Source organism: Octopus bimaculoides, chromosome Z, assembly GCF_046866305.1.
Source record: "Octopus bimaculoides isolate indiv1 chromosome Z, ASM4686630v1, whole genome shotgun sequence".
Classification (NCBI taxonomy): domain Eukaryota; kingdom Metazoa; phylum Mollusca; class Cephalopoda; order Octopoda; family Octopodidae; genus Octopus; species Octopus bimaculoides.
Genome location: NC_142944.1, coordinates 28,809,871 through 28,832,287, shown reverse-complemented (window position 1 = coordinate 28,832,287; position 22,417 = coordinate 28,809,871). Strand labels below are relative to the sequence as shown.

At 41.5% G+C, this 22,417-nt stretch overlaps 1 protein-coding gene across 1 annotated transcript in view; it reads right to left on the bottom strand.

The window, feature by feature from the left end:
• Nucleotides 1–6,961, bottom strand: part of LOC106870708 (uncharacterized) — a 61,446-nt gene extending 54,485 nt beyond the window's left edge. The window contains exon 1 of the mRNA XM_052973667.2: nucleotides 6,522–6,961. The gene's annotated coding sequence lies outside the window, so the exon portion shown is untranslated. The remainder of the gene's footprint in view (nucleotides 1–6,521) is intronic.
• Nucleotides 6,962–22,417: the final 15,456 nt, after the last annotated feature.

The following is a 22,417-nucleotide window of genomic DNA, read 5'->3' as shown; positions in this document are numbered from 1 at the left end:
ATGCATAGGCTTGAAATAAATGAAGTCAGTATGTTTCGCTGGATGTGCAATGTTAGTGTACATGCTTGACAGAGTGTAAGCATCTTGAGAGAAAAATTAGGTATAAGAGAGATCAGATGGTATGCAAGAAAGATGACTGCGTTGGTATGGTTATGTGATGCATATGGATGAGGACAGCAATGTAAAGTGCCGATCTCTGACTGTGGAGAGAACCTATGGTAGAGGTAGACACAGGGGGACATGAGACAAGATAGTGAAGCATAATCTTCGAACTTTGAGTCTCACAGAGGCAATGACTAGTGACCAAGACCTTTGGTGATATGTTGTGCTCAAGAAGACACATGAAGTGAATTCATAGTCGTGACTGATGTCAGTGGTGTATAAAGAGCATCGAGCCTCATGGAGGTAAAGTGGCTGAGTTACTTTTATGCGTTGGGCTTCACGGAGGAATGTTCCTTTTGTGTGTTGGAGCAAAGTGCCATTTGTGTGTTGGGGGAATGTTCCTTTTGTGTGTCGGAGGAAAGTGCCTTTTGTGTGTCGGAGGAAAGTGCCTTTTGTAGGTCGGAGGAAAGTGCCTCTTCGTGGGTCGGAGGAAAGTGCCTCTTCGTGGGTCGGGGGGAAAGTGCCCTCCGTGCGCCGGGGGGGAAAGTGCCCTCCGTGCGCCGGGGGGGGGGAGTGCCCTCCGTGCGCCGTGGGGGGGGGGGGGGGGGGGGGGGGAGTTCCCTCCGTGCGCCGGGGGGGGGGGGGGGGGGGGGGGGGGGGGAAAGTTCCCTCCGTGCGCCGGGGGGGGAAGTTCCCTCCGTGCGCCGGGGGGGAAAGTTCCCTCCGTGCGCCGGGGGGGGAAAGTTCCCTCCGTGCGCCGGGAAGTTCCCTCCGTGCGCCGGGGGGAAGGGGAGTTCCCTCCGTGCGCCGGGGGGGGAAGTTCCCTCCGTGCGCCGGGGGGGGGGGGGGGGGGAGTTCCCTCCGTGCGGGGGGAGTTCCCTCCGTGCGGGGGGGGGGAGTTCCCTCCGTGCGGGGGGGAGTTCCCTCCGTGCGCCGGGGGGGAAGTTCCCTCCGTGCGCCGGGGGGAAGTTCCCTCCGTGCGAGGGGGGGGGGGGAGTTCCCTCCGTGCGCCGGGGGGGAAAGTTCCCTCCGTGCGCCGGGGGGGGGGAGTTCCCTCCGTGCGCCTGGGGGGGGGGGGGAGTTCCCTCCGTGCGCCGGGGGGGGGGGGGGGGAGTTCCCTCCGTGCGCCGGGGGGGGAAGTTCCCTCCGTGCGCCGGGGGGGGGGAAGTTCCCTCCGTGCGCCGGAAGTTCCCGCCGTGCGCCGGGGGGGGGGGGGGGGGGGGGGGGGTCCCTCCGTGCGCCGGGGGGGGGGGGGGGAGGAAAGTTCCCTCCGTGCGCCGGGGGGGGAGAAAAGTTCCCTCCGTGCGCCGGGGGGGAGGAAAGTTCCCTCCGTGCGCCGGGGGGGGGAGGAAAGTTCCCTCCGTGCGCCGGGGGGGGAGGAAAGTTCCCTCCGTGCGCCGGGGGGGGAGGAAAGTTCCCTCCGTGCGCCGGGGGGGGAGGAAAGTTCCCTCCGTGCGCCGGGGGGGGGGGAGGAAAGTTCCCTCCGTGCGCCGGGGGGGGGGGAGGAAAGTTCCCTCCGTGCGCCGGGGGGGGGGGAGGAAAGATCCCTCCGTGCGCCGGGGGGGGGAGGAAAGTTCCCTCCGTGCGCCGGGGGGGGGGAGGAAAGTTCCCTCCGTGCGCCGGGGGGGGGGGAGGAAAGTTCCCTCCGTGCGCCGGGGGGGGGAGGAAAGTTCCCTCCGTGCGCCGGGGGGGGGGGGGGAAGTTCCCCTCCGTGCGCCGGGGGGGGAGGAAAGTCCCCTCCGTGCGCCGGGGGGGGGGGGGGGGAGGAAAGTCCCCTCCGTGCGCCGGGGGGGGGGAGGAAAGTCCCCTCCGTGCGGTCGGGGGGGGGGGGGGGAGGAAAGTCCCCTCCGTGCGGTCGGGGGGGAGGAAAGTCCCCTCCGTGCGGTCGGGGGGGGAGGAAAGTCCCCTCCGTGCGGTCGGGGGGGAGGAAAGTCCCCTCCGTGCGGTCGGGGGGGGGGGAGGGAAAGTCCCCTCCGTGCGGTCGGGGGGGGAAAGTCCCCTCCGTGCGGTCGGGGGGGGGAAAGTCCCCTCCGTGCGGTCGGGGGGGAAAGTTCCCTCCGTGCGGTCGGGGGGGGGAAAGTTCCCTCCGTGCGGTCGGGGGGGGGAAAGTTCCCTCCGTGCGGTCGGGGGGGGAAAGTTCCCTCCGTGCGGTCGGGGGGGAAAGTTCCCTCCGTGCGGTCGGGGGGGGAAAGTTCCTCTTGTGCGTGGGAGGAAAGTTCCTCTTGTGCGTGGGAGGAAAGTTCCTCTTGTGCGTGGGAGGAAAGTGCCTCTTGTGCGTGGGAGGAAAGTGCCTCTTGTGCGTGGGAGGAAAGTGCCTCTTGTGCGTGGGAGGAAAGTGCCTCTTGTGCGTGGGAGGAAAGTGCCTCTTGTGCGTGGGAGGAAAGTGCCTCTTGTGCGTGGGAGGAAAGTGCCTCTTGTGCGTGGGAGGAAAGTGCCTCTTGTGCGTGGGAGGAAAGTGCCTCTTGTGCGTGGGAGGAAAGTGCCTCTTGTGCGTGGGAGGAAAGTGCCTCTTGTGCGTGGGAGGAAAGTGCCTCTTGTGCGTGGGAGGAAAGTGCCTCTTGTGCGTTGGAGGAAAGTGCCTCTTGTGCGTTGGAGGAAAGTGCCTCTTGTGCGTTGGAGGAAAGTGCCTCTTGTGTGTTGGAGGAAAGTTCCTTTTGTGTGTTGGGCCTCACAGAGGCAAGTTCTTTTCAAGCATTGGGCCTTACAGAGGCGAATTCCTTTCGAGCATTGGGCCTCACGGAGGAGAGTTCCTTGTGAGTGTTGGGCCTCACGGAGGAGAGTTCCTTGCGAGTGTTGGGCCTCTTGCAGGCAATGACCAAGACCTTTGGCATTATGTTATGCCTCTTGGAGGCAATGACCGAGACCTTTGGCATTACGTTATGCTTGAGAAGAAGACCCATCAAGCTGAGCAAAATTGCAGTCATGGCAGATACTGCTGTCACACAAATGGCACCTGTGCCAGTGGTACCCACTACACTATTGGAGTTGTTGGCGTTTGGAAGGGCATCCGACTGTAGAAACCATGCCAAATTGAACTGGAGTCTGGTGCAGCCTTCCAGCTTGCCAGCCCTCGTCAAACTGTCCAACCCATGCCAGCATGGACAACAAACATGATGATGATGACAGTGAAACAAATATCAGTGACAAGATATACCATCATAGTCTATAAGAACTAACAACTTCCAACAATTAAAGTGAAATAGAGAATCGAGTGCCCAGGCCATAGATGTACTGCCACTGTCTATAAGTATTGAAACCCTGATATACAGTAATGCATGCAGGGCTGGATTAAGACCCATCGAGGCTCTAAGCGCTAAAAAGATGTTGGTGCCTCCATAAAAGATTATGTAATTCAAAATATAAACAATAACAAAACAAAGTAATTTTTTATTTTTCAAAGCGAAACAAAATAGTAAGAGGGAAAATAATGTTTATATATTTGAAAAGTTTCCTCCTACTTTTTTGAATTGCAAAGTCTTTGATCAGATCCTCAAATTAATCTTAGGTAACACATCTGAACCTTTACTTAGTAGAGATAAAGGCAACATTATTTTAGCAAGTTTAAAGTGATTTCTTTTGTGCCGTAAACCATTTACCATTTTCTGTGGTGCCTCCTTCCCTTGATGCCCTAAGCACGTGCTTGTTTTGCTTAATGATTAATCCAGTGTTGAATATAGGTACCAGCAATTAGGTTATTGTAGATGTTTCACCACAGTCTGTAACAACTGACCAACCATCTTACTTAAAACAGATACACATTGAAATAAAGTATCAAATGACTAGGTCATAAATGAACTGGTCAACAGCTGATATATAATAGACACAGCAGAATAGAATATCAGTAACCAGGTTATCGATGTCAACCAAAGACTGCAAAAATTCAAAGTTTGTTATACAGTGGTGTAAAGTAACAGCGATTAAGTTATACCGTATGACCGTCATACAGCAGAGTATCTGTAATTAGGTTTAGATGTTTTACATAATCTATAAGAAATAACAAACAGCTAACAAAGTATAGACACCACAGCGGCATACGAATAGGTATCGCATTTGGTCAATACAAAGCAACAACACTAGTGTACGAACATAAATTACATCCACCACGGTTAATGTCATTTTGGGACCCCAATCCCAATGCAGTAGTTTATAAGTATTCACTCAGCTTCTAAAAATAACAATCAAATATCCTTCTAATCCCAACTGACCGTTAAAATAATGGTAAGGCAAAAGATATAGTAATAGATAACCCGAAATAAGACGAGCTGATAACGGCTGGTGTGCCTTTGATCCTATAGTTCACTTGGTTTTAAAAAATCCAAATGTAATTGTGCACGTTGCATAATTAGATTGCACGCAGGTGACTTAATGAAAACAGAACACTTAAAATGAAATTCCACATGTATATGCGAAGGGTAGTTTGTTGCGGAAGGCTTCAACCAACACAGGCCAAGCTTTTACATGCACAATCAACACGAACACAATAACATCGTATGAACGCCGATACCTCAGATACAAAGAAATACACGAGCCAAATTGCGGATAACTCTGTAATCGCTTGACCTGCTAGAAATAGCAGCGAAATCTCCCTCAAAAAAATGAATGACACATGACAACGTACTCATAGATATAAAAAAAAAATACAGGTTGGAATACCTTTTGACCATAGGTGTGTTGCATCAAAACTGACCAGGGGCAACTAAGAAATGCAGAAAGGGAATGATAGAAGGCACAGCAGACCTTACGGGATTTGAATTCAGAAGATACAAAGATGTAATTAATTCATAATAGTAATGATTTCTATCTTAGGCACAAGGCCACACATTTTATAGGAGGAAAAGTCGATTAAATTGACACTAATATCCGACTTGTTTTTATTGCTCCCAGAAGCATTTTGTCCGGATATCCACCATTTCAGACATACACCGCCAAATAATTTTTTAATAATAATGATTTCTTTTATTTTCAACAAGGGCGACAGATGGTGGAGGGTGGGGGACAGTAATAAACGGTCTCTTATGGCCACTAAGGACCAAACAGTTGGAAGATGATGAAGTACGAAATACACATGGGGTACTTACGTAGTATAAAAAGGGGGTAACCAGCAATAACAATAAAGGGTTTTAACAAAGAAATAACAAGAACGGGAAAGAAAAAAACAACACGTCAACGAGGTCGTTCGATATAACAGAAATAAAAACCAAACTTCTTTCAAATCATACCGTAAACGTCTTTTAAAAAGACGCGTATAAAGACATTCTAGGGGTGCAGGTGAGACATTCAATAATCTAATCCCAGGGTCACTGAATAAAAAGTAGGATGCCCTCACAGTGTGAACGGCTTTGATTAGAGGTATGTTCGATAAGTACCTAACTGGACATAACGGAACAATGGTTTCAAACCATTTGTAACATAAACACAGTATCACAAAATTTTGGGGGAGGATACAGTTGATTAAATCGCCACCCGTACTAACTCGTAATTAGTTTTATCGTCGACTATCCATATACAAAATATATTATAAACACACACACGCATATATATATGTATATGAGTGCTACTGACTCCACATGTTTTGCACCTGTGTGTGTGTGTGTGCTAAAGGTAACAGCTAACTATCCCTTAATCTCTGTTTTTAAAACAGGAGACATTCAATAATGTTCTAAATAGGACGGAGTGGTCACGATCGGAGTGTCTCCGATCATATACCTGCTTTTTTATGGTTGACACGAGCTCAGCAACATACACGCACGCACATACACAGACAATATATATATATATAATGTGTGTCATAAATATATATAAATGTTACACAAACTAAAGAACTACAAGAAGCAAACACATTTCCGTATAAACATACTTAAACACGTGCATCACTAAATAGAAACATAGCCTGTGTCTATATAATAAAAACAGCAGAAATGTTTAAATACACGCGCACACACATACTACATTCATTAGACATTTTTAAAACATACGTATACTCACATAATACAATCACATACATACATACATATATACGTGTAGATGATAGAGAGAGGAATTGTATATATAATTAAAAATTTGAAAAAAAAAAGAAACGTAGTTATATAACGAATATACATATCCATATGTCTAAATACATATGCGAAGTGTATACTGGAATAAAAAAAAGACAATATTTATATTAATATTGTAATATAATAGAGTATAGTTTTACATGCAGTATATCGACGTATATACACAGACATACAGTGCCCATAATATTTATGTACGTGCAAAAATTGTGTATGCATATATATATATATATATATATATATATATATATATATATATATATATATATACATACATACATATATATATCGCGCTCATACATTGTATACATAATATAAAGTAATATAACATAAACACCCGCCCCTATAAACAACAAAATGACTTACCGACGTTAATTAATATTCCTAAATTTGACGTGTTCAATTAAACCGTTACGTTGTCGCACGTACAAATATACTTGCAATAGATATATAAAATGTTTCAGTGCAACTATGAATAAATAAACTGTGTTAGAGACGTGAATGTTACAACACTGGTACACACTGATCTACACCCGTCACTGTCTCCACAGAGAAGAAGGGTTGGTGAGTGGAAAGAGGTGGCTGTCGTGTGTCTTTGTATTTATACGCTTTAAGTTTTACACACACACAGACTTGCATACATATATACCTACGTACGCACATACATACACATACACTGTATTTAATATCTGTTTATGGTAATGTATATATACACCAAAGCACGATATATTTCTGTATGCATTACCTTATACACACACACACACACACACACACATACACACACACACACATACACACACAGACAGACAGATAGATAGATAGATAGATAGATAGATAGATAGATAGATAGATAGATAGATAGATAGATAGATAGATAGATAGATATGCACACACTTATATGTGTGTGTGTGTGTGTGTGTGTATTTGTATGTGTGTGAGTAAGTGCACATTTATAAATATGTGTTTATATACACGCACACACCATACACATAAATGCTGGAATGGGTTGAACAGTTTGACAGGATTTCAGTGTGTCAAGTTCTATTGCCTACTTCAGCAAAGTTTCTATGGATGGAGGCCCTTCCTAATGCCAACTCCTTTACAAACTGTATAGGATGCTTTTGTTGTGGCACCAGCACAAGTGAAGTCACCGAGTAACTAGCAAGACAAGATCACCTCAAGTAAGTGTGGTGAAATATTGAGTGAGGTGGCTTTGTGTCAGGTGTTGAGCAGCTTAAGTATGATGGGTGGTGGGGACAGGGACAAGCATGCCTGTCACTAAGGGGATGCAGAGGACAACACTATTCAATAGTGCACTTTCAGATTTATTCCATTTTAGTGGTTCTACTCTAGTATTATTAAACAATTAGTGCCTACCCAGAATATTCTAAAGCACCTTCAGGCACCAAAGTCAGGCGACAGACCTAGGGGCAAGTATCTTGCTGTGAAGGAGAGACATGGCTACCCAAGCAAGAATGGGTAGAAAGATGGTGGAAATCAAGTGTCAGCGCATACCCTCAAAGCACAAGAAGGGGATAGAAAGAGAATAGGGACAAGGTATCGAGGATGTGAACGTTGAACATGGATGGAGACATGGACAATTGTAAATCTCAGTTTAGGACAAGGTAAACAAAATAGGAGTGCATCATGGGGGAGGGGGAGGAGGTGATAGGTGGCAATAAATATAAACAGAGTGTTAGTGAAGAGCAATAGTATAATAAAATTGTCAATAGATAAGAAATAGGGAGATAATATAAAATGTAGGGAAGAGAAATGTACAGTGACAAAGATGGATATTAAAGGCACACAAGGTAGATGTAGTGAGTGACAAAAAAGGGAGGGAGGTGTCATTGGTAGATATGACTGGTTGTTCAAAGTAAAGGAGCATTCAGTAGAAATAAAGTGGTAACAAATGAAATTGAAAGAATTGGACAAGTAGCAAGAGAAGTGATTCCAAGGAGATGGATAACTGATAGCACCAGAAGGGATGGAATATATGTAGCTCTGCACTCATATAATTACAGCAGTTAAGGAAATAGTGCTGTAATCAGAAAGATGAGGAGTGGGATAAATGTTACAAAGACAAAGTGTGGGAAAGGCTTGACAGGTAGGTGTAGATCGGGTGCAGGGGTATTGATGTTATTTGCTTACATGGAGGTCTTCACGAACATAGCAAATCACCAAACAACTCACTTCTTTGTCAATTCCTTTGTGAGGCTTAACAACTTGAGGTCAGTCTTCACTTTTTTGCCCCATATCTTCTTGAGTCTCTTTCTTCCAAATGTTTTATCCATATTTAATAAACAGCACGCCTCATCTGATTCCTCTCAGGCCCAATTTTTAAGTACATTTTCACTTTTACAAACAGACTGTTGCACTTCTAGCAGATCATGCTAGCTTCATTCCTCTCTAACTATTGCATATTCTCTGCATCTACAGGACTATGTTTCACAACTATGTAGCATTGCTGTTCATACTCAAGCATCATATAATCTGCCTTTCACTCTGAGAGAGAGGCCTTTTGTTACCAACAGAAGTAATAGCTCACTTCATTTTCTCTAGCCAGCTTTTATTCCAGCAACTATAGTTTCAGAGTATCCTCCTCCACTGCTAATTAAATCACCTAGCTAACAAGATCATCTTAGGCAAAGAGGCAACCTATTTCTCATATCTTCTTAGTGTTTATTGCTTCTGTGCATCTGCCACATACAAAGTGTAATTTCTCCATATAGTGTGAGTAATGAATGCACTTCTTGTGCATCAGTAACTTGCACTAGATACTCTGTATAGAATTTCTACATATCAAATAGAGTCATTTCCCTGAACGGATTAGCATACTGTCTGTTTTCTTACTTACTGGAACTTTATTCTTTTGTAAGTTAACTATAGGGTGCCCTGATTCCAGATTTTGCTTCCAGACCTGGAATTCCTTTTCTAATTCTATTACAAATTCTGCTAGGAAAACAAGTTCATCAGCTTCCTCAGCGACCACAAATCAGGGAAATAGAGATTCAGTTGAAGGCTTTCTCCATGTCAAAAATTTCAAGAACACTAGCTTATTTTTAGCTAAATACTTTTTCTTTAGTTGCCTTGCTAGAAAGAGAGCCTCAGTAGTACTCCTTTCCAATACAAAACTAAACAGCATCACATCTAAGCTAACTCTGTTCCTAATTATTTCGGCTATAACCCTCTCTATAACTTTTATAAGCTAGTCTAGCAATTTGATACCTCTGTAACTAATTCTCTCTAAGGTATCTCCTGTTCCCTTGTAAGAGTTGATTGTAATGCAGTTACACTACTTGTTAGGTATTGACTCCTTTCCTGCACAACTTGCATGACTATATGGATGACTAGACTGTGTTTCACTCTGCCTGATATTTTAAGTACCTTGTTTTAATATATTTAATTCCTTTATCTATCATATTACTGTCAACTTGAATAGTTGGTCCCACTGTGGGGTCCATGTTAGTAGACTCTCCTTTCCTTCTGCCATGCATTCTCTACAATTAGTAATCTTTCAAAGTAACACTCTTCCTTTACAGCCTCTTCCTTTACAGAAACAGAAATTGCAAGTGTGCCATTATCCATCCATACACATTCTCTCCCACAATATTTTGTTTTCCTCTGATACACTACTACCTTGCAATCTGGAACACCTCATGCCTCTGACTATCATGTTATAGAATGTTGGTAAACTTCTTCTTTTCTGTTTCTCCTCTCGCTAACTATTTCTATTGCCTACCTTCCCTTCTAGTTATCTCATATAATTCTCTCCTACCCCCATTCTTCCAATCCTTCCAAGTTAGTTTCTTTACTTTTATAGCTCTGTCTTCTTCGCTGCTCCACTGCATCACCCTTAATCTGGTTGAAGCTTTGCACCAGCCACATATTTGGTCTGTAGCCTGAGTAGGTTGTCCCATAGGGACATCCAGTTGTCCTTTATCCTATACATCTCTACCCCCTTCTCCTTTATAACAATTGCCTCAACTAGACTTCTCTAAATTTCTGACTGTTCAGTGAATCTGTAAGCTTCCATATCTTCCTTTCCAAACCGCTTGTTTCTGTGAGTCCTTTTATTAACTACAAACCAATGGTGAATTGTACATTCTTTACTAAGGAAAAACTTTACACTTACAACTATCTTTCTATCCCACTTTTTGGTGTGAATATACTCAATATGGCTTGTGTGGCCACCAGGTTGATACATGATAGGGTACCTGGTTGGTTTCCTGAAGTTAGTGTTGCAGATTATTAGGTCATTTGTTCAGAACTCTAAGAACCATGTTTCCTCCTTATTTGGTATCTACCTTGGAATCTACAAGGAAGTTGCCTAACATGACTGTTGAAGTTACCAACCATGAAAATAAGAATACTGTCATTTGTTATCAAGATAGTCTGTAAAAGGGCATGTTAAAAACATTCCTTTTGTTCATTTGCCAATGCTAATTGAGGAACCTGATTGGAGGAACATAGGCAGCAGGATAAAAGTTACTGCTTTATTTTACAAAACTAGTCTAAACTTAATTATTCTGTAGCGACCGTGCGACCAGGAGATGGTGATGAAGGAATGACTCCTTTAGCGCATTGCACGGTAGGCACAAATATAAAAACAAAAGATGGAATGAGGTAAAAATGAGTTAAGTGCCAACAAGAAAAGAGAGAGACTCAACCGGTAAAAGTGTATAAAAATAAGGTTTTATTGGTAGTCAACTAGAATGTCTGTGTGAGTGTGAATGCAACATAATAAAACACAATATAAGACACGCTGTCGTGTAAACAAAGAGTGTGTGCATATACAAATATGTGTAAGTGAATGCAAGGGATACAGAGCATAGAAAACAGTCAATAATAAGGACGTTAGAAGAAAGTCCAGATACAAGGATGAGAAATACCAGTTTGTAGCTAAGGTACACAGTAGTAGAAGTGCTGTACCAAGAGGTTGTGGCGTTGAAGGCAGAGCCAAAGTAAGACACATGTCGTGTAAGAAGTTGAGACTTCAATGCTCTGGCTGGTTACTTGGTACAGGAGTTCTTGCAGGTTGAATTTGCTGTTATCCTCGGTGAAGATATTCACACAAACAGTGTTGAGAGAAACTGTGCGAGTGCTGTTGGTGATGTGTATGTAGAGATGTCGGTGTAGACGCTAACGACGAAGACGCTGATGGTGGCATTGAAGATGGAGTTTGCAGCAAGGAGTTGAACGGTGGTGTGTCATCACTGGAACTGGCTGGTGCTCTGTGGTCAGTGGCTAGACCTCAGAAAGTCTAAAGTCGTGACAAACTTTAGCGCAGACAAGCTAGCTATTTAAGAGAAATAATCGGCTCAAACAGGGGTTCAGAAAACTGTTCCATGTGACCTTATCAGAAGGATGCGATTGGTTGGTTTTCTCCCTGGTGCAAAATAGAACTGCGCCAATACCAACCAATCAGAGTGGTGGACAAAACAGAGTCCAAGGATGCGGCCAAAGGCTAGCTTTTATCTGCTACGTCCGCATTCACATATATATAACAGAGTGGAGAGAAGCTTCGCTACAATTCTATTGCACACTCTGACTATATCAGTTACTTTATCTTCTCATTTCTCTGCTAAAAGTATGCCCACATCAGCTGCAGCATAACTATTGTCTACCCAGAAGAATTTATACCTATGTTTTCTGTCCTGAGGAGTCTGGCTGAGGTTGCCCCCATCTTATCTTTTGTTTACCGCACACATTTACACGTCTCAATTCTAGCACTTCAACACTCACTAGTCCTATCTATCATTGTGCCTATGTTGATTGTGATACACACATATATAAGTAAACACAGTAAAGCCGAATGCAGAGTGGGACAGCACCCAGACCATAAAGGTAGATTGGAACTGTATGGAAGCCTGTTTGGTGGATTGTACCTGTACTTTAAAGATAACAATCTTGTCACACACTATCATGCTGAACTTGTCTCAGAATTACCTTAAGAGTACACATTTCTGTGGAACGCTTTGTCACTTATGCATTAATTCAGCGAGTAGATAATTTAGTTGATTGAACACGTGAATCTGCATTATTGAATGACAGAAATATGACTATGCATACACACATATCCTGATTTTTTTCTGCTTTGTTTTCTGCTCTTTAGGCTATTGGTTACATTGCATTGGAAGCATTGACACAGCAAAAAGTAGAGAGGGCTTTTAGTCTTACAGGGGGAAAGGCAACCACAACCTAGTATTAATGTCATATTAAATTGTCCCAGTACATTCTGTAAAGTGTTTGATGACTGAGTCAAGAGAATATAGAGTCCTTGTTGAAGACATGATAAAATGCATTCAGTATATTTTGTAATGTAGCTGGCGATAGAAAAGCATTCAGCTATAGAAATTAAGCCAAAAATGTAATGTTACAAGGGCATTAACACCAAATAAGAACTGACACAGATTGCCATGATCTGTCCAATCAATGCCAGTATGGAAAAACAGAAAAGCAGATATAAAGTGATGATCTATACATACATAGAGGGAGAGAGAGAGAGAGAAAGAGAGATGCACATATATACATATGTATGTTGCATACATGTATAAATATGCATGTATTTGTGTATGAGTGTGTATGTGTGTGTGTATGTGTGTACTTGTCTGTCTGAATTACCTATGTAGATAGGTACATAGTAGATAGATAGGTACATAGTTAATTCAGACAGACTAGCACACACATACACACATAAAAGAAGACTGAGACACATGATCATATACACACACACACTTCACACACATACACAAGGACACATACAGAAACAGACATCCATGCATAACAGACGCATGTACATAGTCACACAAACACATACACATAAATACACTCAAACATGCACACACTCACACACACACACAAACATGAATGCACAAACACATGAATATGCAGAATACATACAAATGTACAGACATGTATACATATATATATATATATATATATATATATATATATATATATATACATATACATATATATATGCATACACACATGCATAGATACATACACACACATACATATATTCATACATACATACTTACATGCATACATACATACATACATACATAAATTCATACATACATACATACATACATACACACACACACACATACATTCATACATACATACATACATACATACATACATACATACATGCATAACCACCAAGTATCAAAGTCTATCCCTTGACCAAGTTTGCATACTTGAGGCTGATAATGTCATAAGACTTTGAAGGCAGCTCCTTTAGCAACACTCTTTGTCTGATAACCTAGAATACATGCCGAAAGAAGTCGCACGACTCTACAGCAACATATCAAATGAAAGGATGAGCGTATATTCGCAGAAGACTATGCATGGATATGTAAATAGAAAGCTCCATGATGATAATAACATTGATCATCAAAGCAGTCTGTCATGAACCAATAGCGGATTTCTACCTCTCACTTTGAAAGGCATGCATTTGCAATCCAGGAACAGGAAATATCAACCAAGTACCTAATGCACAAAAGGAATAGAGATGTGGGAAAAGTTATAAAATGTGACAACCAATGAGGACTTTGTGGAGTTCACACTGAAGATATCACCAATATCATAAGCAGTTGTCCGAAAATGTCATTATGGTATTCTCTACCCATGAGACATGACATTCTAGCTATGACACTCTATAATGAAAATGAAATCTGTCGGAAGGATAATCCTGAGGACAAAGAAATAAAAACCCATAATGTGGCAGAAGCCATAGCCACTCATAATGAAAAGGAATATTGCTGGAATGTACCAGTGAAGACCTCAATAAAGTGTAAGCACAACAGACCTGATATAATGATTTGGGATAAAGAAGAGAAACTGTGTACAGTTGAGGAAATCAGCTGCCCAGCAGTTGTTAACATAAAGCTGTAGATCAGTGAAAAAGACAACACCTACGCTGAACTATTGAGAAATCTGCAGTTACTCTATACAGATTACAAGTTCAGGTTTATACCTGTAATTATTGGGGCCCTAGGATATGTAACACACTTCCTAAATATCAATCTTGAGAAATTAGGCTTCTCAAAACCAGAAAGGAGAAAGCTAATTCAAAGACTACAAAGCTAATTCCAATCCATCACTGGAACTGTAAAAATCTGTAAAACTTTCCAGAAGTTTATCATTTAAACATGCTCATTTATATGAGCATGTTTAGATATGCAACTATATGCATGAGAATACATACATAAAACATACAAATCTGCGCATTCATACATACATACAAACAAAAACACCCTGTTGTTGATGTTGAAATTCCAATGAAAAATCCTTGAATCTAGGTTAGAAACCGGATCTTTCTCTTCTGGCAAGAAATCTTGAAATCAACTGAATAGTGACATGCATGCATACATACATACATACATACATACATACATACATAGATACATACATACATACATACATACATACACACACACATACATACGTACATGCATGCATACATACATACATACATAATATATTTCTAAATCTCTCAGAGAGACTTAAGCAGTAATGATATGATAAAGTAATTGTATACTGCCAGCTTAACGTGACAGTCCCAATAAGGGAATATACTACTGCTATTTAGCCCTAGGAAGCTGCACCACTTCCTGTCCCCCCTTGTAAACATAAGGACACAGGAAATGTGTCAAGGCCGACAGGAAGTGGTGCAGTTTCCTAGGGCTAAATAGCAGTAGTATGATTTCTTTATTGGGACTGTCACGTTAAGTTAACAGTATACAATTACTTTATCATATCACTACTGCTTAAATCTCTCTGAGAGATTTAGAAATATATCGTTTCTAATTTTTGTAATCATTGAATGTGTTTCACTAGAATTATTATATGTTTAATAGAGCTTGACAGGCATCTTCAGCCAGCAAGTCATGCTACTCCAATCAAGAAGGAATCTTTGATAAGATAAGTGATGTGTGATTTTTGAGTTGTGCTGTGGATTATTTGTGCATTGTTGAAGTATATTGTTAATTTTTATTGTTGAACGTTTTGAAAATTTGTTTCTGTTACCCATTTTTGGGTATGGAAACAGTTAGTTATGCTGTGGCAGCAGGCAAAAGCCTGTCTGCTGACACGATGCAGTTGAGAGAAATAAAAATTGAAAAGAGGAACTTGGAAAAATTTAAGGAACTTTTTAGTAAAGAAGGAGATTGCCTGCGACTAACACCGTCAAATGAAACAGTGCAACGCGCAGAAAAGAAGAAAATTATCTACATAACAATTAATGTGGAAAACAGGAGGATTGAAGTGGTGGAAGTGGAAGCCATAGAAAAGTGTCTGAGAGAATTAAAAGATATCATAACTTTCTATGCAAGAGGGAGAAAATATGGCACGGTGAGGATACGTTTTGCGAGTGAGGAAGAGACAAAGAAGTACTCCACTGTGCCCCTGAGAACGGATAGGTGGGCACTTTTGCCTACCTACTGTGGAAGACATGCGGCGAGAGTGAAAATAGGACGAGTACCCCCGGAAATAGACGTAGAGTGGCTGGTGGCAGCAATTATTTACAACTGTAAGGAGAACATGGAAATAATTAAAGTCAAGAAGTCAAGAGACATCAACTGGTGGGGTTATGGTGTAGACACTGTAATACACATAACCCTGCCAGATTTGCATACTATTGCAGAGAAGTTGGTGCTCCCCGGTGAGACCCGACTGAGAGTTGTGGTGGAGGGGAGACCACCACTGTGTTACAGATGTAAAAGCAGGGGACATATGCAAACAAAGTGTCCCTTAAGAGAATTACAGGTCGAGGAGATGGAGACATGCAATGACGCAGCGAGAGAGGAAGAGAGAAGGGAAGAAGTAATGGTAGATAGAAAAAGAACAAGGGTGGAGTCATCACCAAAAAGCACAAAAAAGAGAAAAGCGGATAAAGAAGAAAAAAAGACAACAGCAGAAAGTACAGAGATTCGAAAGCAGGAACCGGAGCCAGCAGCAAGGAGAGAGGAAGATAAAGCTAAAAGAGCGAAAGTTGGAGAATGAATGAGAAGAGTAGAAAAGAGAGTAGTTGAGGTAAAGCGAACAGGACGACCGTCGGGAAAGAATTTAAGAACTTTGATATTTTATAATAATGATATGGAAATAGAAAAGAGATTAACGAAAACAAAAGGTTTGATAAGAGTTGAATGGACATGTTTGACTCAGGTCACAGAACAGCTTTGGTGGAAGCAGACAGAGTGAAAAGGCTAGTTGAGTTGTTCAAAGAGCAGATCAAAGCAAGTAAGATATATGTTTGATACGAGAATTTGCCCAATGTAATTGGAAAACAGGATTTGATAGAACATGTAACAGATGAAAAATGATTATAAACTGTTTTAAAGAACTATAAAATGAAACTGTGAGCTTTGGGGGGGCTCGTAAGCCATTACACTTTTTCATTGTAAATATACCATTTCAAATTCATCATTCATTATATGTGCCTCACGTTTTGTATTGTCTGTCCTTGTAATGTCCATTCTTTGTCTCAGGCTACATGTCTATAATAAAGAGAAAAGTCATGCTACTCCATGCTGATGACGAGCAAAAACTCAGAAACATGTCCCTAGATGCAGGCTTGGCTGGGTGTAAGTGCTTGTCTCCCCCTCATAAACATAAGGACACAGAAAATGTGTCAAGGCCGACAGGAAGCGGTGCAGCTTCCTAGAACTAAATAACAGTAGTATGATTCCCTTATTGGGACTGTCATGTTAAGTTGACAGTATACAACTACTTTATTGTATCACTACTGCTTAAGTCTCTCTGAGAGATTTAGAATTGTATCATTTCTAATTTATATATATATATATTGATAGGAAGGACAACAAAAGAAAGAAAGAGCCCTTGATATTATGTAAATAGAGGAATTTATCTGTAAAAATATGTGACACTTATTCGGTAGCCATGATAAAACTCCGAGTTTCGGATGCCAGGGTGGGAGCCCACGCCAACATCTTTTCAGTTATCCGGCCATTGAAAATTCCTGCGAAAAATGACCTTTAAACAAAGGGAAATTACTGTGTTTAAAGTGAGGGTGGTTTTAGTATATAAATATAGGCGAATGTACGGATTGGTGCACTTACACGAACCTATAGACTTCTCTACTCACTTACTTTTACCCCCTCCCCTTACTTAGCGGTCTATTAGCTCTTTTGTCTTAATGACGGTCACCATACAGTTATTTCCCTTTGTTTAAAGGTCATTTTTCACAGGAATTTTCAATGGCCGGATGACTGAAGAGATGTTGGCATGGGCTCCCACCCTGGCATCCGAAACTTGGAGTTTTATCATGGCTACCGAATAAGTGTCGCATATTTTTACAGATATATTAGATATATATATATATATATATATATATAAACAAATAATAAATGAGTATATGCATATATACGTACAGGTATGTGCATACCTGCGTCTACCTGTATATATAGGTGCATATCTGGGTACAGGACATTGCAAACAAAACGTAGACAAGAAAATAATAATAAACAGAGTACAGAAAACACACAAGTCACATAGAGAACATTTTCCTTCATCAGCTACCCCCGTTTTAACACCGGCGTTTCGAAGAGTTGGGCAGGACGCATTGTTAAAACGGCTCTTCCCATGGACCGCAAATTAAATTTGTATACACAAATTAAACCTGTGCCATGGAGGAATGTAGTGGCGGACAAAAAACAAGACAGGAAAACAAACGGAAAAGAAAACAAATGGAAAAGGCAATGCGGCCAGACGTGAAAAATTATGTGTATATGAACGCTGTGAGGCACGAACTTGAAAGTGGGGACGAAGTAAGTTCGCGTGTTTGCTCGGCGATAGCCAAGGAAGAAAAGGATTAGTGACCGGAAGCATGTGACCATGCAGGGGTAAGGGAGAGAGAGGGAGAGTGGTAGAGGGAGAAACAAAGGGAGGAAGTTGAAGAATAGGTGAGCAACGAGAGAAAGAGAGGAAGAGAGGAATATAGTAGTAACAGAAGGAAGTACGAGGGGGAAAGAGAGAGATATAGTAGTAACAGAAGGAAGAACGAGAGGGGTAAAGAGAGATACGTAGTAGTAACAGAGGAAGAATGAGAGGGGGAAAAAGTGATAGAGAAAGAGATAGAGTCGCGTCAGAAAATATAAAGTTGAAATAACTACTTACAACAGTGATGACGCTGGCGTTCGGTCATGTAAAAACAAATAATAAATGAGTATATGCATATATACGTACAGGTATGTGCATACCTGCGTCTACCTGTATATATAGGTGCATATCTGGGTACAGGACATTGCAAACAAAACGTAGACAAGAAAATAAAAATAACCAGAGTACAGAAAACACACAAGCCACATAGAGAACATTTTCCTTCATCAGCATATATATATATATATATATATATATATATATATATATATATATATATGTGTGTGTGTGTGTGTGTATGTATGTATGTATCTAAATATATGTGTGTGTGTGTGTGTGTGTGTGTGTGTGTGTGTGTGTGTGTGTGTGTGTGTGTGTGTGTGTGTGTGTGAAGTCATTTACTCTACTGGCACCATGTAATCAAGTACTACCTGTCACATTGTTGGGTCAACGGTGACTAAACTGGCTCCCCTACCAATTCCACTTGGTAAGCAGGGTGTGTATTGGACACCCTGCAGGACTAAAAATGAGTTCTGTAAAAGGGTGGAAGAACTCTTTGGAGTCAAAAGCCATCAAATTATTATATGTACATATATATATAGTTGGCTGAATTGTGAATGTGCCTGCCAGGTGCATGTTTGGTGTGATGAACTGTGGGTGAGTGTTAAGCATGTGTGTGTGTGTATATATTTTTATATATATTTATTTACATTTTTAATTCTTGATTATATGTGTGTACATTGCATGTATGTGTTCTTGATTTCTTCATCTTTGAGGGAACTGATATTTTATATATATATATATATATATATATATATATATATATATATATATGTTGTTGTTGTTGTTGTTGGCACTCCGTCGCTTACGACGTCGAGGGTTCCAGTTGATCCGATCAATGGAACAACCTGCTCGTGAAATTAACGTGCAAGTGGCTGAGCACTCCACAGACACGTGTACCCTTAACGTAGCTCTCGGGGATATTCAGTGTGACACAGTGTGACAAGGCTGACCCTTTGAATTACAGGCACAACAGAAACAAGGAGTAAGAGTGAGAGAAAGTTGTGGTGAAAGAGTAGAGCAGGGTTTGCCACCATCCCCTGCTGGAGCCTCGTGGAGCTTTAGGTGTTTTCACTCAATAAACACTCATAGCGCCCGGTCTGGGAATCGAAACCGCGATCCTATGACCACGAGTCCGCTGTCCTAACCACTGGGCCATTGCGCCTACACACACACACACACACACACACACACACACACACACACACACACACACACATATATATTTGCATTTTTACTTCTTTTATTTTATTTGATTTGTGTATACTTGTGGAATTAGTTAAAGGGGTAGATGGAGCTCCTAGGTTTAATAAAGTTGTGGGGAAGGCAAACTGTCTAGAAAAGTTAACTCCGAATTCAAATCCTTCACTGCTGTCTTGAAGTTAGCCTTTGGTTGGATAAAGACTAGGAGATGGACACTCTGGTATAAAACCACTGGAGAGGTTAAACTTCGGGATAATAAAACATGTAACCTCCATAATCAATCAGTCATCTTGCCTTGGTTTGTCACTAGATATCAGATTTTGTGGGAGGAGTGGGAGCTGTACATGTCGTACAAGCATGTAGCATTGATATTTAAATGTACAGATATCTCTTCAAGTCCCACAGCAATGGAATAGTGGTGATATGTGAAGGCTTAATGGGCTGGGAGTGCATAGTCATGAATCTGCACATGGGTGACTCAGGGCCCATCTAACATCGTTGCATTGTTGAAAGAACAGCAGCATGCCTCAGCATCTGAGCAGCCCTCTCTAGGGTATCACTGCTCACCCAGAAATCTGGGAAAGGTCTAGAAAAGGTAACCCAAACAAATGCCCGTTCTACCATCAAGCTGGTCAGCAACCTGCAGCTGAAAGCTGTTCACTACAGCAGGAGGAATACAAAGAGAATACATGCAAACAAGAAATATAGATTATGGGTAGGTGTATGGAATGTCAGGTCACTTCATAACCATGAAGGGTCAAGTAACCCTGAACGGCAAACTGGCATAATAGCCAAGGGTTTGACTTGGTATAATGTTGACATTGCTGCACTCTCTGAAACTTGGTTGAGTGATGAAGATCAGGTGACAGAAACAGGTTTTGTATACACTTTCTTTTGGAAGGGTAAACCAAAGGGTGAAAAACGAGTAGGGGGTGTTGGCTGTGCCATTCATACTGAGTTAACCCACAAAATAGAATAACCTAATGGTTCTAGTGATAGGATTATATACCTTTGAGCTCCTCTATCATGCAATCATTTTATGACTTATTTCTTTTTATGCTTCTACTCTTGATAGCAGCAGTGAATCTATTATGGCTTTCTATGAAGATCTCAGATCGGTTATGATTTCGATTCCAAATGCAGATAAGACCCTCCTTCTTGACAATTTTAATGCCTGTGTTGGATGTGATTACGAGACCTGGGATGCACTAGGGAGACATGGTTTGGACAAAATAGGCACTAATGGTTTCCATTTCCTTCAGCTCTGCTCTTCATCATCTGCAACGCTGTTTTTCATCAGAAGGATATCCATAAAGCTACTGCGATGCACCCAAAATCCAAACATGGGCATATTCTTGATTACCTTATCATCAGGAAATGAGAACTTCCAGATGTTTGCACTGTCCGAGTCATGCGAGGTGCAGAATGTGGGACTGACCATATACTTATACGCGGTAAATTGAAATGCCGCATCATGTGGAGAATAAGATCTGAAGGAATAAGTTCCTAAACGTATTGGTATGTTGAAATTAAGATACTCTAAAGTGCAGGCAAAACTGAGAAATGCTATTGGAGAAGTAGAATTTGATGGAACTTGGGCTCAGTTTAAGACACTATTTACAATGTTGGAGTTGAGGTTCTTGGTCTCAGCAACAGAAAACAGCGTGACAGGTTTGAAGAAGATGATCTACAGATCAATAAACTGCTTGAAGATAAAAATAAGTTGCACCAATAATACCTCGGTGCCCCAGATGAGGATAAAAAGCCCTTACTGCAATCTCTCAAAAGGATAAAATCATCACTCCAAAGAAAGATACAACAAATGAAAATGAAAAACAAATGGTAGTTGGATATTTCTGAAAATAATCCTGAAAGCATATAACAGTAAAGACCGGAAAACAGTATATCACTTGATTGGACAAGTGTTCGGTCCTCAGTCTTCATTTATGGTACCACTCAAGTCTAAATACAGCTACTTTCTCTTCAAGGATCGTGAAACATTGGACTGAGCACTTCACTGATCTCTTTTATAATCTTTCAGTTATTGATGAAAATGTCATTAGTAATCTGCCCCAAAAGGATATCATTCATGAGATGATGGAACATCCAACAATAGATGAGTTCTAAAAGACAATCAAAAAATTAAATACTGGGAAGGCATCAGGTCTTGACAGTATTCCTGTTGAAATTCTCCTCCATGGGGTAATAGGCTTGCTGTAGAGATCCACCATCAGACATCTGGTCGGGTACTCCTGTTCCTCAGGACTGGGTTGATACCATTTTAATTTCATTGTTCAAAGGAAAAAGATCCATATCCAAGTGTGACAATTACAGAGGTACAAGCCTGCTTGAAATAGTCGGTAAGAAATAGTCTGTCATCCCGAAGAGTCAGTGTGGTTTTAGATCAAGTCGTGGCACAATGGACATGATTTTTTCTGCTCGTCAACTCTAGGAGAAATGCATTGAACATCGCATGGTTCTTTGCCAGTTATTTGATGATTTAACAACAATCTTTGATACTGTTAATAGGACCGTTCTCGAGACCATTCTTGGTAAACGTGGATGTCCACCTCAATTTGTCAACCTGTTTAAGCAACCTCATAGTGATATGAAAGCTTGTCTTAACTTCAATGAGTCACTATCGGAACCAATTTCCATCAATAACGGAGTTAAACAAGGTGATATTGTGCTGCTCCAACACTTTTTCCATATATTTTGTGGTAACTATCTTGTGTGCTTTCCAAGACAGTGATATCAGCATCTATATTCGCTTCAGAACCACAGGTAATGTCTTTGATGTTAAATGCTTTACTGCAGAGTTGAAGACATTCCAGGCCTTTGTTCAAGAACTATTTTATACTGATGATGTAGTT